We start from the raw sequence: 17,518 nt of genomic DNA, 5'->3' as shown, positions 1-17,518 counted from the left end.
ACACACACACAAAAGAAAAATCCTGTAACTCGATTGTGCTCGTATCAAAGAGAAATAGCTTCCTGATTTTCCAAAGTCTGCTGGCTTCCTTTCCAGTGAAGTGAAGTGAAGTTGCTCAGTCATGTCCGACTCTTTGTGACCCCATGGACTGTAGCCTGTCAGGATCCTCTGTCCATGGGATTTTCCAGGCAAGCATACTGGAGTGGGTTGCCATTTCCTTCTCCAGGGGATCTTCCCAACCCAGGGATCGAACCTAGGTCTCCCTCGCTGTAGGCAGATGCTTTTACCATCTGAGCCACCACAGAAGTTTCCCATGAGCCAGGATCGTTTATTTACTCATTTCTTAATTCAGTCACCAAATGCTGACTGCTTGATTTTATTTTGATGCAACAGGAAAAGGAACTTGGAGAATCAGGCTCTCCTAACGTGTAAATTTCTATCTGAGAATGAATCAGGCTCCAGGAAAAACACAGCTCTTTGGGATCCAACAGATTCCAGGGAATAATTTCTACTTTGAGGTCCATAGTTATCCAAAGTAGGAGGAGATTAGACACGAACCCAACCTCAGGCAGAAGCACAGAATTTCGGAACTGGAAGGAGAGCCAGGGTATCTTATTCTAAGATCATACAACTTGTATACGTGGACCAAATAGAAAAAAAATGTCCAGGGCTCTTTTCACTGCACATTAGAGAGATAAGACAGTAAGGGAGGGAGAGAGGCAAGGAGGGTGGGGCAAAGCCAAGAGTCCACTAGGAACCTCCAGATGGGGCCTCTGGGCAGCGATGAGTGGTGAGCACAGGTGAAAACGCTACTGAAGGCTCTGGAGACTCTTCCTCCGCCTGTCTTTCTCAAGGGGGCACTGCTCTCTGACAGCAACGTGAGCACCATGCATGCGGCCTCCAGCTTGGCCGTGAGCGCACAGGTGAGAGCAGACAGGGAGAAGATGATGGTTGTGGCGGGGACACGACTGAGCAACTGAACTGATGAATACAAATAAATCCGATTCATGAGATAAATTCCTGAGGGAGGGAAAGGGGTGCCCGGAGGCATCTCTGGGCACTGGGTGTGGGGTTGGAGGTGGGGGGGAGTCAGGGCGATTTGGAAAGAAAGGAGCTGGCAGGAGGAACCTGTAGCCCCATGGCTTTCCTGTCTCTGAGGATTCTAAATAAAACCAACATGAGATCTTGGTTGTTCCACCCTCCCCGGCGCCACTTCCTCAGGTCCCTGGGCCTCCTGAGCTCTGGGAGATGGATACTTGTAAGGAGGAAAAGGAAAGGGTGGCCTCCATGGCCCTGCAGGAAGAGTGTCAGGAGGAAGGAGGTACCACTGAGCAAATCTGAGCCGGCGCCCTCCCCTGATAGCCTGGAACGAGCATCACTGGCCCGCCCTCCCCTCCTTCAGCCACCTGGATGCCAGGAACCTACTGAAAACCCTGACAGAACCGTGATGATTGGCTTGCTCTCTTTCCTCCACTTTTATTTTTAAAAATACATTCTCTTGCTCACGGCGGTTAATTACAACCTTTCAGAAACACTGTGAAATGAAATCTTTCTGGAAAGCCTAAAAATATTTCGGTCTTGCAGGTAGCACGTGGGGATGGTATTATGGCTATTCCGTGACGTTGGCAGGTCCACGGGGCAGTGTCCTCCTGCTGCGAATTCACCACAGTGATCTTCAAGGGTCTGAGGCAGAGGCCTGGTCACTTGGGGACTGTCACAAATGGACATTTGTGAGCACAGAGCTGCTCAGAAGCATAAGCCAGCTTATGCTGTTTAGAGATGGGAGACTTGACAACATTATTAGCAAGCATAATCGTCTTGCATGAAGACACATCAAAGAGATGGATAGTTAGGGGTGTGGAGACCCAAGTCTGAGCCCTTCTAACCCAGGTAAGAGCTGCTGGAATCCAGACTGGGATCATCCTCACGGGTTAGGGGCAAGTGCCTGGGGAGTGCTGGGTCCCTGTGGGTCTTCCCCACACAGTACACACTATATCCTGTGCCTCCAGCACCCGGGGAGGTGGTGAAGGAGTTTGAGGGTCAGAACACTCAGCAGCCACTGTGCCCTGGGGCTTACATGGGGTGTAGCTTCCCTTTTCTTGCTTAAGACAAAACTGATGAACAAAAATCTGGATTTCCAAAACACAGATGAGGTGGTGAGAACTTGATTTGCAAGAGGATTCCCAAGGCCGCCATTACGGATGCTTTCCAAATCTATATTGTTGGCTCAGACCTCTCTCCCGAGCTCCATATCCATATATCCAATCGCTACTGGACACCTCGACTTCCACATGCATGTCCCTCAGGCATCTCAGATTTCACCACGTCTAAAAATGAACTCTTAATTTTCCCTCCCTCCACCCCCAACCTGATTGTCCTCCCAGATCCTCTTTCAAGGTTAATGGGATCACTGTGCACCCAGCTAGGATCTTGCAAGCATCTCTGTTCCCCTTCCCTCTCCTACCGTGTGTGATAAACACAGGGACCGTCAGTGCTGGCGCCCAGGTGTCTTTTGAATCCGTGCCCCGCTCCGGTGTCAGAGGAGGTGATAAGCGGATCTGTGTCCTCAATCACACTATCCTCGGTCTTCCTCCATGCGATCTGACTTCCTCGCATGGCCAGGTGGTCGTCATGGACACATACCTGATCTGGGGACTGGTCGCTTGCTCTGAAAACCTTCAACGGCTCTGGCCACTGTCCAGGCAAAGTCTCTGACTCCCGGGCTGGCCCGTCACTTTCTGATCTTAGTCACTTCAGCCACGTCAGCCCTCTCACGCTCTGTCCCCCAAGTGCTCCCCAGAGCCCAGGGGGTCCTGTCCACACAACGCACTCTAAAGCTCTCTGTGCCTTTTCCCGTGTCATTTGCTCTCCCCCCTGGCTTGAAAATCAAAGCGAGACAGGGTGGAGGTCTGGGCTCAGTGGAACAGAGACAGGAGTCCCGTGAAACTCACCACCTGCCACCTGAGGGCTTCCAGGTGACTCTGAGAATGAGGGTCAGGGTCTGCCAAAGCCCTGTCTGCGTAGTGGTAACATCCCGGCCATCCTGCTCTCACTTCTCCCCAGGACCAAGCATGGAGGAGAGGCTCTGGAGGGGAGGCTTGGAGGAAAAGAATGGATTCTCCAGAGAGGGCATGAACAGGAGTCTTCAGGACACTGCCCCAGGCCCACCAGTGCCCCACCCTGGAGACTGCCTCCAAGACTCTCTCTTCAGTACAGTAGGGTTAGATGGCAGGGCACCCAGCATGGCACTCAGGAAGCTTGGTCCCCTTGGGAGCCACGTCTGGCTTCTCCGTGTAGGTCTACAGGGAGGCGAGTTGGTGGAGTCCCAGACTATTGCTTGTAGAGCTCCCAGGAATGCCTTCCAGATCTGGGAGGAGGTGTGGGGCCACAGGGGAGAAAGTGCTAACCTCCTGGAGAGGTGAGGCAAAAAGAGTCCCCCCACGGTCAGAGGGAGACCAAGAGACAGCCGGGGAGCAGCCAGATCCATGCATGTGGTCTTCTAGTTTCGGATGGGCCCCGGGCTGCCAGCTACGCAGGGGTGCAGAAGGAGGGTCTGATGCTTGGGCGGTGTCGGCGGCGGGAAGAGAGTGAGCTCGGGAGGGGGACAGACTCTGAATTCCAGCTTGATACTTACAAGCTAGGTAACCTTCACTCTCTGTGTTCGCATCAGAAAACAGATAACAGTGCTTGCCGCGCAGGGATGCTGTGAAGGTGAGATAAGACAACACCTGGAAACTCCCTGGTATGATGATGGTTGTGAGAGCAGGTCACGATAGTTGGCAGTTAGTTTCCTTCCTAGAGTTCCCTGCACCTGTGTCTTCCTAGACCACAAAAACATGGGATGGTGGTGGTGGAGAGAGCCTAGAGGTGGGAGGCATCTTTCTATTTACCTGGAAAGAGGACACACGGTCCAGGGAACGCATAACTTAGACGGTGCTTGGTGGGCTGATTCAGGGCGGAGAGAGATGCTTGCGGGCTGATTGGAGAAAGCCTGAGCTTGGTGGGGGAGTGGCCGTGCCGCCCAGGGCGGGGCCTTGGTGTCCTCGGGTTCACGGCTCCCCGCAGAAGCGTGTTTGGAGCCAGACATCGCCCTTTCACCCAGAATAAATTTGGGAGGACACTGGCCCAGTCTAAAACGGCCTTCATTCTTCCCTTCTCGTCACTTCTTTGCCCCTGGCTATTGGCCATTCTGAGGCCCATGGGGCATTGCATTACGAACTCAATGGACTCTTTCAGGAAAGTAACTCTGAACGAGACACCCACGCGAACAAACGGTTTGACAGTTTGGGATGGATGTGTGTGTGCTTGGGGGTAATGCGGGTGTGGAGAGAGGCGGGAGGGAGCTGAAGTCCTGTGAAATCAGCTGGGAAGATCTTTATACACGGACGCGTTTCAGCTCCATGCTTTGCAGCACACACCGTGGACGAGGGATCGCGGTCCACTCTCCTCTGTGGGCCCCAAGGGAGAGCCAGAAGTACGGGAGGAGCGGGGAGAGACAGAGCAGCTGCTGAGCGGGGGTGCGGGGGGCGACCGAGGGCTCCCCCACGTTCTGGGCCGGCTCTCGCTGTGTGCTCCCCTTGTCCCCTCCGCGAGCTCTGGTTCCACTCTCTTACGTACTATGCGTGCTCCCTGGGGGAGGTGGGGCGCCCGTGGCTACAGGGTCTGAAGCCCGTGTGCCTTTGACCCACAGTTCCCTCTGCCCCTCAAGCGTGATGCTAACACATGCTTTACCCATCACACGAGGCTCTGCTAATGACACCTCCTCAGAAAGTCTTTCTCTAACCATCTTGGCAGATTTAGGAGCCCCTTTGCCTACACCCTCACTGCCATGGGTGAACACCCCTGACAGCAAGGGTCACCCTGGACTCTGTCTTTTCTCAATAAGACAATAACTATCTCGGGACAGGGACTTCCTCCATTTTTCTTAGTAACTTGACACATCACACACTGCCTGGGACACAGCAGCTGTCAAGACCTGTCCCCAGCTCTTTCTTCCTGGGAAACGCTGGGCTCAGGCAGATTTCAGGACAACCTGTGTTCTCGAATGACCACTGCAAGGATGGAGGTAGGTGCCCAGGTGTCGCTTGGAAGTGGGGCAGTCTTTTCACATCGGAAGCATCAAGTTCTTCCTGAAATCTCGCTGACTTTAGCTCAAGCCAGTTTCTGCTGTGATTTCTCCTTGAATGGAGGACTGAACAGCTGCCTCCTCATCAAACCTCTTTCAGATACTGAAGACAGCAATTAAGTCACCCCTGGTCTGTGCTTCTGCAATTCCATCAGCCTTGCATTGGAAGCTCTTGTTTTCCAGGCCCTTTGATCATTTCAGATGTTTTTCTTTGGACCCTTGGATATCCATGAATCCTCTGAGAGTGTAAGAAAGAAATGCCAAGCAGGCTCGCGGCTTGAGCAAAGGTCTGCTGATTCGCTGCAAGGGAGGCCTGTGCCAACATCGACTTGCCCTAGCGCGGGCTCACACGCCACCGGCCAGGCGGGCCCTGGACAAACCCCAGGGGGAGGTAATCCCTTCTCTTTCCCATATGCTTATCTTACTCCCTGGAATTCCTTTCCCCGTTTCAGTCACCTCTCACCCTACGTGTCTCTCTTCCCTAAAGGACCTTTTATGCATATGTGCTCTGTTGCTTACTCGTATCTGACTCTTTGCGACCCCATGGACTGTGGTCTGCCAGGGTCCTCTGTCCATGGGATTATCCGGGCAACAATATTGGAGTGGGTTGCCATGCCCTCCTCCAGGGGGTCTTCCTGACTCAGGGATAAAACCCGGGTCTCCTGGTTTGCAGGTGGATTCGTTACCATCTGAGCCACCAGGGAAACTCCATAGAACCCTTTAAGTGTGTTAGTCACTCAGTCGTGTCCAAGTCTCTGTGCGACCCCATGGACTAGCCTGCCAGGCTCCTCTGTCCGTGGAATTCTCCAGGCAAGAATCCTGGAGTGGATAGCCATTCCTTTCTCCAGAGGACCTTCCCGACCCAGGGATAGAACCCGGGTCTCCTGCATTGCAGGCAGATTCTTTATCGTCTGAGCCACCAGGCAAGAACTGAAGAACCTTTAATTTGCGTCCTACTGAGACTTAAAGTTGTGTTATTACCTTGCCTTAAGAGTATTGGCTTTTTAACTGGTTGTAGAATTAAGTTTGTCTATTTGCAGGATTCAGAAAGAGAATGTGGGAAACACAAGAGGGCTCAGTCCGGCAGCCCCTAAGCCCTGTCCCAGAAGCAATCACAGATCACGCTAGGATCCCGGTGTCTGGCCCCAGCCCAGGCCGTGCCCCTCATCTGCCCTCTGTAGGCCTGGATGAGCAGGCCAGCAGGCTGTGGGATGAGGCTGGCATGAATGATGGGAGGGACAAACCAGGAGACTCCTGTCTCCTGCGCATCCTCTAAAAGTCGCCAGGAATCCCTGACTTGGGGACCCACTCCCCCACCTCCTCAGACCTCACCTGCCGGCAGCCCGACCTCGCCCGCCACACGCCCGGGCAGCCGGGCCAAGCCTGCGTTCCTGCCAGACTGTGTCATGTGTGTTTTCCACCGTGGGTGCCGTGACCTGGAAAACAGCCGCCGCGATGCTGCACTCGCCCTGATTCTTGCAGCCGCTAATTGAACAGTTCGGAGGGAACTGTGCCACAAAGCCGCCCAAGGGCGAGAGCAGATGCAGCCGATTAATTACAGCTGGGGAGCTCCGCGGGGCTGCACCGGGAGCAGAGGGAGGTGCTGGAGGCCCAGGGTCTGGGCAGCCTAGGGAGCACTGGCTGGGCCACTCCTGGACTTGGGCAGAGCCCTGGAGGCTGGAGTTGGGGCAGATGTACGGGTAGATGGTTAAGGGGTCACAGGAGAACCCCTTCGAGGTGGGAGCCTCACAAACACTGGCTCCCATCCTAGAGACCCTGTCTTCTCTGTTTATATCTCCTGCCTGATAGACGTGATGGGAGATGAGACAGAAGTGGGCATCAGCTCCAGGTTACTAAAGATTCTGATAATGGTACCTACTTACCAATTTTTTCATTTATTAAGTACTTATCATGAGTCGAATTGTGCTGAGGGTCTTATATATTGGGTTTCCCCTGGTGGCTCAGATGGTAAACAATCCGCCTGCAACGTGGGAGATCTGGCTTTGACTCCTGGGTTGGGAAGATCCCCTGGAGAAGGGAGTGGCTACCCACTCCAGTATTCTGGCCTGGAGAATCCCCATGGACAGAAGAGCCTGGCAGGCTACAGTCCATGGAGTCGCAAAGAGTCGGACACGACTGAGAGACTAACACTTTCACTTTCTTATATATTACATCTCACTTAGGGCTCACGACAAGCTATGAAGGAGGTGCTACCATTATTTTCATTTTATACACGCAGAATAGTGTTCTGGATAGGCGAAGGAACCGGCTCAAGGGGACAGAGTGAACGGCAGAGCCCAGCCAGGTCCACCTAACCGGTGCCTCCAGCCTCCCCACCACGCTGCCTGAGTCTCCAGCGTCCTGCCAGGGCACAGCCCCAAGGCCGTCAGCTATGAGAACTCATGCCCCAGCCTCGTGAGCCCCTCTGTGCAGGCCCGCACACTTGCTGCCCTCCAAGGAGCTCTGGAGTTGGTTAGCCACCATTTCTCTGAACTTCTCAGCTTCCATCCTCCCCACTCTCTGGCCCTGACCCTGTGAATGCCCACACTCCCCTTGGCCTTGCCCCGGTGCCATCTTTCCCTGTGCATTCGAGTCTCCCCAAATGATGCTCTGGGTGGGGATCACTGGCTTGCCTCCCATCTCTGTAGCAGGCTTGATGACGAGTGTGGTGCCCACTCCACTCCCTCCCCCAGCCCATGGACTGACAGTTCTATTTGTCTAACTGAGCCCAGGAAAGAGATGAAGGATGCTACAGGGTCAAACATGGGAATTCCAGAGTCAAGTAGCTAGGATGAAGTCCTAGTTCTACAGCTCACTAGCAGTGTGACATTAAGAAAGGTATCACCCTTCACAGTACCTTGGTTTCCTCATCTGTAAAGTGGGGCTCATGATAATTGCTTCCACCTCATAGAAGTTGTCATAAGGTCTAAATGAGATAATATACAGATGGTGATAAGTTGGTGCTAGCTATCTTTTTTCTCATTACTATTTTTTGATTAAGAAATCTCAGCAGAAGCCAAGCCAGTTGAGTTCCAAAAGAGTTCAGTTCAGCTCAGTCGCTTAGTTGTGTCAGACTCTTTGCAACCCCATGGACTGCAGCACGCCAGGCCTCCCTGACCATCACCAACTCCCGGAGTTTGCTCAAAGTCATGTCCATTAAGTTGGTGATGCCATCCAACCATCTCATCCTCTGTTGTCCCCTCTTTCTCCTGCCTTCAATCTTTCCTAGCATCAGGGTCTTTTCCAATGAGTCAGTTCTTTGCATCAGGCGGCCAAAGTAGTGGAGTTTCAGCTTCAGCATCAGTCCTTCCAGTGAATATTCAGGCCTGATTTCCTTTAGGATGGACTGGTTGCCTCTCCTTGCAGTCCAAGGGATTCTCAAAAGTCTTCTCTAACATCACAGTTCAAAAGCATAAATTCTTCAGCACTCAGCTTTTTTTATAGTCCAACTCTCATATGCATACATGACTACTGTTTTCTCCCAAGGAGGAAGCGTCTTTTAATTTCATGGCTGCAGTCACCATCTGCGATGAAAATGGAGCCCCCCAAAATAAAGTCTCTCACTGTTTCCATTGTTTCCCCATCTACTTGCTATGAAGTGATGGGACCCGATGCCATGATCTTAGTTTTCTGAATGTTGAGTTTTAAGGCAACATTTTCACTCTCCTCTTTCACTTTCATCCAGAGGCTCTTTAGTTCCTCTTCACTTTCTGCCATAAGGGTGGTGTCATCTGCGTATCTGAGGTTATTGATATTTCTCCCGGCAATCTTAATTCTAGCTTGTGCTTCATCTAGCCCAGCATTTCACATGATGTACTCTGCATATACGGAGAAGGCAATGGCAACCCACTCCAGTACTCTTGCCTGGAAAATCCTATGGACGGAGGAGCCTGGTAGGCTGCAGTCTATGGGGTCACACAGAGTCGGACACGACTGAAGCGACTTAGCAGCAGCAGCAGCACTCTGCATATAAGTTAAATAAGCAGGGTGACAATACACAGCCTTGACCCAGAAGCAAAACAATGAAGTCCACAGAATCTCAGAAATACTCAGAAATTACGGGCATCCTACACCTCAAAGCATTGGTTCCGTTCAGTTCAGTCACTTAGTTGCGTCTCTTTGTGATCCCATGGACCACAGCACGCCAGGTCACCCTCTCTATCACCAACTCCTGGAGCCTTCTCAAACTCAAGTTTATCATGTCGGTGATGCCATCCAACCATCTCATCCTCTGTCATCCCTGTCTCCTCCCGCCTTCAATCTTTCCCAGCATCGGGGTCTTTTCAAATGAGTCAGTTCTTTGCATCAAGTGGCTTAGCTTCAGCATCAGTCCTTCCAATGAATATTCAGAACTGATTTCTTTTAGGATGGACTGGTTGGATCTCCTTGCCATCCAAGGGACACTCAAGAGTCTCCTCCAACACCACAGTTCAAAACCATCAATTCTTGGGCGATCAGCTTTCTTTATGGTCCAACTCTCACATCCATAGCTTTGACTAGGTGGACCTTTGTCAGCAAAGTAATATTTCTGCTTTTTAATATAATGTCTAGGTTTTTCATAGCTTTTATTCCAAGGAGGAAGCGTCTTTTAATTTCATGACTGCAGTCCATCTGCAGTGATTTTGGAGCCCCTCAAAATAAAGTCTGTTACTCTTTCCATTGTTTCCCCACCTATTTGCCATGAGGTGATGGGACCGGATGCCATGATCTTCATTTTTTGAATGTTGAGTTTTAAGCCAGCTTTTTTCACTCTCCTCTTTCACTTTCATCAAGGGGCCCTTTAATTCCTCTTTGCCTTCCACTATAAGATTGGTGTCCTCTGCATATCTGAGGTTATTGATATTTCTCCCAAAGTGGCTTCATGTTTACAAGTGTCCTATGCAAGTGGATCCTCTGGGTATTGTTTTTGGTGGGGCTCAGGGCAAGCGGCGAGGGCCAAGTTGTAGCAGGGGAAAGCCAGGTGTGGAGACTGCCCAGCATGGTGTTGGCTGCCTCTCTGACGGACCTGTGGGGCTCTTGCCATGTCTGCAGCAGGCTGTCAGCACCCTAGACTGTGTTCTTAAGAGGAGGTGGGAAAGGAGAATTCAGAGCCTCCCAGCACAGCCGTGTGGGTCCAGGGGAGTCACTCGGGTGGAGCACCCCCAGTGGACAGGTACACTTTGTATCGAAAGCTCCTGTGTCTGAGGTTGGAATCAGGAGGGCTCTGCCCTTCATCAGGACAGGCCAGGGAGGACACTTGTGGGTAGTACGGGGACAGTTAATCTTCTCCTGACTAACCCACTTACTCCTTTCCCGTTGCTTAGAGTTTTCCTGACTTGAGAGGGCAGTGATGCCAACATTGTGTCCGCAAATTCTGACCCCAGCCTGGCTCCCCAAGGCACCTGGATGCTGAATCCAAGATAGCAGACTGTCACGTCCTTTTCCACCCTCACGTGTCTGTGTGGGTGTGGACGTGGGCGTGCGTGTGCTTGAGCAAGCGTGAGCACACTCTTCACGGCAGAGCCCAGCCAAAGAGCTCTGCAGGCATCCATAGCATCGGCAACACCAGCTTTCTACCCGGCACGGATCCTTGCCGGCTCTGTCTTAGCTGATAGTACATTCAAAACCTAATTGTTATCTCAGCAGAGTAACTCCATTATTCATCCTGACACCATCCCCCGTTAGCTGTTTGTTGCAGTGATGTTATATTAATGAGGCCTGCAAATAAATGAACGGGAGATCAGAGGGCTGACTTGTTTCTCAGGAAAGCTGGCTGACTTATTTATTTATTTGTTGGGAACTTTGCAGCGAGTCACTCTCACCCTGGGCAGGTGGCTCTTGTCTTTTCCCGCGGAAACTCACTGTAGCCTTATAGATAAATACTTCCAAGTATCCAGCTTGCCACACAGTTTCACACAAGCATTTGCAACTGAGAGAATCCAGGAAAAGGATCTACTTTAAAATGTTAGGGCAAACGGAGAGCGGGAGGAATCAAGAGCAATGGATCATCTCAAACTTCTAGCGCATCAAGAATTATTTATGCCTGGTTTCGGAGGGCAGTGCTGGCTGTTTTCTACAACTGGTTTTCTTTCCCAGTTACATGTACCTAAGATAATGTGGAACAGAATGGATATTCCCTAACGGTGGTTTAGCGAGGCATGGGGAGTTACTGAAGTTGACAACTTTATACGGAAAAGCTACGAAGTGATTAATGGAGAGACCACTGCAAAACCAGTTCTCCTAGGATCTGGCATCAGTGTGACCTTACTGGACAGTGTGGCAGGGGAGTGTCTCCTGGTACCCAAATGGTGTAGGCTCCTGATCACTCACTGAGGACGCCAACACGGGGGATTTGTCCCTTGCATCCTAAGCCTGCTTTGCCTTTATTTCACCCTGATCTCCATTCTCACCTGCAGACATGAACTGCCTGGGCCCCAGCCTTTGGGCTTTCTGATCAACTGAGATGCTTGTGAGAGCAACTTTCACTGTGACCATCATCCCATTCATAGACACCGACCAGAAGCCAACCGAACAGTCCGATAGCTTTAAGGACCACAGGTAATTGAAGTAACACCTCCCCTGGATGTACAAGAAGTGATCGCCTTACACTGAAAAGTGCCCCCAATGTTCTACCGTTTTTCTCCCCACTGATAGAAGTAAGTGTGAACTTAATTCTCTTTAGGAAGACAGGGGAAGGTTATTTTAAGGCTTAAAAGAGTAACCAATGTCCCCAGTTTGTCCGTATCTCCTGACACTGACCAAGGGGACTCGGATCCTGGGCTCAGATGTTTTGGGGGTGGGGTGAAGTGGGAAAGTGCACAGCCAGGGAATACTTCTCTATCCCTCTGGCCAAGAGAAGGAGCATCAAAAGGTGGGGCAAGTCTGCATTCTGGAGTCAAGAAGCACCAGTGAATTTGTCTTGCCACTAACCAGATGTGTGACTTTGGGCAAATTATTTACTCCCCTAAGCACTGTTTCCCTGGCTCTTAAATGGAGATAATTACAGTCATCTTGCAGGATTGTAATAGGAAGGAGCAGGTATGCGGAATCCATGGGTTCTGGCACATAGTAGTGTCTGGTTAAAGAAAAGCTATTATTAGTAAGACTCCCGGAACTACGAGTGTGACTCATCTGTTCAGGTCCTTGGCCTGACTGGTGTTCTTGTTAGGTGTGGAGCTCTAGGTCCTTGCTGCAGTCCTCTTTCCTAATAGCAGGCAGCTGCAAAGGGTTACAAATTACAAATCTCTGTCTGAAGCCCTTTGGGAGAAGTAGAGCAGCCTGCAGGGCAAGCAGGTCCCAGCCTCTTCCAGGTGGCCAGTGTTCAGGGACAGGCTGGCTGTATCGCCCGGCCATCCAACTCAGGACTAATTTATTCACGTGATAACTTCTAACCTAATCATGCCTGAATCAATTCCTTAGAACCACAGCACCTCCTCTTTTTGCTTAGAATATTCTGTTGTGGGAATTTGTGTTGAATTTTATCCCCCACAAATTCACATGTTGAATCCCTAACTCCCATCACCTCAGAATAAGACCTTATTTGGAGATAGAGTCTTTACAGAGATAATCACATTAAAACTGAGGTCATAAGTGTGGGCCCTAATCAAATATGACTGGGATTCTTATTTTAAAAAATTGGAGACAGACATGCACACAGGTAGAACACCTTGGTAATATGAAGGCTGAGGTCAGGGAGCTGCTTCCACAAGCCAAAGAATGCCAAATACTGCCCCAAACCACCAGAAACCAAAGGAAAGGCTCGAACACATTCTCCTCACAGCCCTTACAGCATGAACCAACCCACCGAAAGCTGGATGTCAGACTCCGGCCTCCAGAACTGAGAAAGCAAATTTCTGTTTTTTAAGGTCTCCAGCGGAGTCTGATCCCTGCAGCCCTAGCAGACCAATGCACTCGCTTGCAGTGGAGACCTCTTTGACAGGTGCTCCAATACCTCTTGGCCCTTCCCAAAGTTTTCTCCCAAGAAGCTCTTCCATTGGCCCGTTCTGCTGGGCGCTGCCCACTCACAGTCTCTCTGGGCTTTGCTTTCTCTCTAGGGGATAGCTCCTAACATCCTCCACTGTGATGTCCTGGTGGGTCCCTGAGGCACACGCTGGGGAGGAACGGAAGCGTGCTTTCCAAACCTCCACACGTCATCTCCTGTTCTGGGGCCTGAACAGGTGACATGTGTGCAGACGCCCAGGATGACAGCTGGAGTGGGAACAGCCTGGAATGCCTCCCGCGGGGGACAGCGTCATTATCACACCAAGGGCTGGCTGAGAGGGAGCAGACGGTGAGTCCTGAGGGGGTCCTAACCTGAAGTCGAGGCAAACTGGGAAATTCAATCGGCTGGAAGATGTGTCCTACATGGAGCTGCCACAGGAGATGGGTCTCTAGGGGAGGGCTTGGTTGCCATGGAGACAGCTGGGTTAGGAGGGGTTAAGGAAGAGCACAGCTGTTCAGCCAACTAAGCTTCAGCTCACTCCTGTTCCTAAAGTAGAATTCCTTTGAGGTCAGCTCACTGATTGCCCTGCCCCCGCAGGCAAGACAGCCCCATTCCAGTCCCTGCTGGTTTCCAGCAGTGGACATCCTGCTGCTCCCAGGCACCACCTTGGGCCATCTCCTCCCTCAGGAAGGATCTTTGTGGTCAATGGCTCCTGTTTACACGTGGGCACGTCCTGAGGGGCTATACATTTTTGAAGATAAGGGAGGGTCAGAGACGAGAGGGAGGTTTGTAAAAAAGAGCACAGAGCTTATAGAATTCCGATTGTTAAAAAAAAAAAAAAAAAAAGATCTAGGCCAACATCAAGGAATTAGCCAAGAAAGCCCAGGTAAAGGAAATGAGTTGACTCTTCTTGAAAGTTACTTTTAACAAATCACACGTTCTTGGGAACAGATGCCGCCGAAATGAGGTGGTGCTCTTCTCAGTTCGTGCTACAGAGGTTGGTTCTCTTGATTACTGGTGATGCTAACTTTGATCACTTGGTTAAGATACCTTAAGCCTTTAACCACCGTCCACCAGGCTTCTTCACTGTAAAGCGTGTACGAAAGTACTCTGCACCATTCTTGTTGTAATGAACACAGGTCGTGTGGGGAGAGAGCTTGAGGCTCTGTCAGCATCCCATTTCTCACCGTTCTTTGCTAATTTGCTAATTTTGCTCATTTTAGCCTTCATTGGACATTCCTGCCTGAAACAAAGATTACTGTGAACTTTGCTAAGTGGTGATATTTCTGTTTCCCTAAAGTCCTTCTATTTTTAGGACTTGGGATTCTAGAATAAAGAGGAGCTTCCTCTCTCCCACATTGTTTATTTATATCAATAAGGACCACACATTCTTCTATTATTTTCTTGCATCAAGTACATTAGGATGATTATTTTCTTGCTCACATTGCTGCAGATTTGGCCACTGGGGCTAAATCAAGTCGGCTCATGAGCCCTTTTGACGTGAAACTACAGCTGTTTTAGTGTTGTCACTTGAATTTAATCACGAGAAAACCGTCAGACAAATCCTAATTGAAAGGCATCCTACAAAACAATGGTCACGAAAGACGAAGACTGGGGATGCGGGCGCTGGGCAGTCGTGATGACGAATGCCGCACGTGGTCTGGATTGGAGTCTGGGCCAGAAAAAGGGCGTCATCGGGACGACTGGGAAATGTGAAGAAGACATGTATATTGGACGGCGTTATTCCATCACTGTTAATTTCCTAATTCTGATCATTGTTCTGTGGTTATGTAAGATGCTAATTTTGGAGAATCTGGGTGAAGAGTATATGAAAGTTCTTTGTACTATTTTTGCACCTTTTTATCAGTCTGAAATTATCTCAAACATGCAAAGTTTAAAAAGTGAAAAATGGCTTTTGTAAGGAGAGGAGGCTTGGTTGGGGGTTGGGGGTGCAGACTGAACGCGGGTAGAAGGTTCCTGCTCTGGCTTCTCCCACCCACGTGTCCGGTCCGGAGTGCCTGCCGTCCCTGGAGTGGCTGGAGACACCGTGTGGGTTTGTCTCTCTCCCCTGATGCTCTTTCTTTGTCTACAGCCTCTACTTGAAAAACACCAACAGGAGAGACCCCACTGCTCAGGGCCTCCACTTCCTGCTGCTGCGTTCACTGGGAAAATCAATTACCGCCTAATTACCTCAGGGGGTTAATTAGCATCGCATAGCCTGGGTGTCCTGGGGAACAGAGCAGCCTGTCAGTCCCCGGTCAGTGAGCAGGGGCATGGGGGCAGAGGCCTCTCTGGAGAAGCCCGCCTTCGGGCGGGGCTGGGGCGCAGTCAGGGTTGGCAAGGGTGAGAGGGCTGTCTGATCCGAGCTCCCCTGGATCGCAGGTGCGGAAGCAGAGAGACGAACCACAGCCGCAGCAGGAAGAATTATAGGATGGAGCAAATTCTCAGGGCAGCCGCTGCTGGAAATCACTAGAATCAGGGAGAAGGCACGGAGCCCTGAGCGGCTCAGGGAGCTAGTCTGGGGCAGAGGCCGGGGCGCCACCAGCAGTCCCAGTGAGCACTTTGCCGGTGAGATGAGGGCATAGGAGAGAGTCAGTAGGCACCGCCAGCGGGCATGGCCAAGAGAAGATTGGGATTGTAGAAGCCTGGTCTTTGAAGGGCAGAGTCCGCACCCTCATAGCACCTTCCTACAGGGATGAATGAGAACCTGGGTAGAGGGACACACGCTCCTCCAGCACCTCACTGTCTCTGGGATTCACAGCCCTGTGGATGCACAGCATCTGGTCTGTACACCCTAGGAAGGCTGGATGTGAGGGATGGGAAGCCCACTTCTTTTTTACTGTACCATCATACAAAAAAGGATTTTATTTTGGGAGATAGATTTCTAATTTACGGCAGGTTTTACTTCCAGAAATAAAACCCCCAAACAACACAATCTCATTCAATCTTAAAGGCTGGCACGCTGAGCAAGGAATGTCCTTTTCAGTGTCGGGTTCCAGGGCTCTGCCTTTTGGTAAGCTTTCAGCCACCAAATCATCCACAGTAACATGTTCTAGTCTTTTTTCTTTAATTACCTCTAGCGCAAAAGCAAAAAGCAAATCACATCATTTAAAGTCATGATCTTTACAGTATGCCTTCTGCTGATCCTTCCAGCCAACATTCAATTAATTTAGGTCTCAGCAGCCCTTTGAGGCGTTCTCTTTCTCCAGTTTCTATCAACTTTTGCTTCATTGATGCTTTCTACTGCGCATCTTTGTTCATCTTGCTAACCACACTCTGTGGCTGCCCGGACCTAGACCCTCAGTCGAAGCCCGCTTCTTGTTTAATATTACTTGGGCAAATCATAGACACTTTAAAAATGTTCTTACAATTAAATATATCTGAGCTGAAATATAAGCTCTGCCATTGTGAACTTGGACAATTCCATCACTCAGAGCCACGTTTTCTTCCTCTGTAAAACGGAGGTGAGAATTTTGGCTTCTCATGGAGTTTATGAGGGCTAGATGAGACAGTGCCAAGCACACCAAAGAAATATCTGCTCCCTCTTCAAATATCTCCTGGTAGGTTAACAATACTCATTTGATCTCGAGGCTTCTTTCTTCTTTTTTTTTAACTGATCTGAAGCTGCAAATTGGTCACAGGGACGTTCCATTAGTTTCCCATTACTCTGTGACACAGGTGAGAGCCAGACTTGGCTTAGAGCCAGACTTGGCTTGCTTTGGCCAGTAATGGGAAAATGAGGCGGGAAAAGGGACAGTGCAGCTGCTCAGGGAAGAAGCAGAAAAGGAGCAGCTGCTCCTGCTTTCTTCTTTTCTTTTTTAAAATTTTTCTGCCAAACTGCATGGCTTGTGCGATCTTTGTTCCCCAACCAGGGCTAGAACCCGGTCCATGGCAGCAAAAGGCCAAGTGTAACCCACTGGACCAGCAGAGAACTCCCTGCTCCTGCTTTCTTAGACTTGCAAATCACAGTGGTACCTGCCCTGGCTGATATTCCTAGTCATCTTGAGGAATGTGTAATTAGTTTCAAAGTGCAAGCGACAGTCGGTGAGTAGGGAACAGTAAAGAGTGATGAGCTCCTAAGGCAACCAGAGTTAAATGCAACTACTCCTCTCCCCAGCCATTCAAACCCCAAGCAGCTGCGTATTCATTCACATCATCTCTTCATCTTCCTTTGCAACTGACTATTCAGGAAACATCATTTTTTCCCTCCTCAGGATAATTAGTTACCTATTTCTTTCCATTAAAATGCACAAACAAATTCGGACAGAAAGGAAACCCAGGGAAACGGCGCGGTGGCTCATGCAGTGCCTGCCTTCGCTTTCTCCTTCCATTTTCAACTTTGCAACTCTGGGCTAATTGCAGCCCCTGACATCACATTTCTGCTGAGAAAAGCTGAGCCTGTTTTTTCTGAAATGTTCACCCACCATCCAGCCAATTTCTCATCCCCACCTGGCAAAGCTGGGCTGGCAGGC

At 50.4% G+C, this 17,518-nt stretch overlaps 1 protein-coding gene across 3 annotated transcripts in view; it reads right to left on the bottom strand.

Annotated features, from left to right (window-relative positions):
• The window catches only part of PLXNA2 (plexin A2), a 234,109-nt gene that overhangs the window by 40,247 nt on the left and 176,344 nt on the right, over positions 1-17,518 (bottom strand). The gene's annotated exons all lie outside the window — the stretch shown is intronic.

Source organism: Bos indicus, chromosome 16 (genome assembly GCF_029378745.1).
Source record: "Bos indicus isolate NIAB-ARS_2022 breed Sahiwal x Tharparkar chromosome 16, NIAB-ARS_B.indTharparkar_mat_pri_1.0, whole genome shotgun sequence".
NCBI lineage: Eukaryota > Metazoa > Chordata > Mammalia > Artiodactyla > Bovidae > Bos > Bos indicus.
Note: the sequence above shows the minus strand (reverse complement) of the source record. Positions and strands in the feature narration are given on the sequence as shown.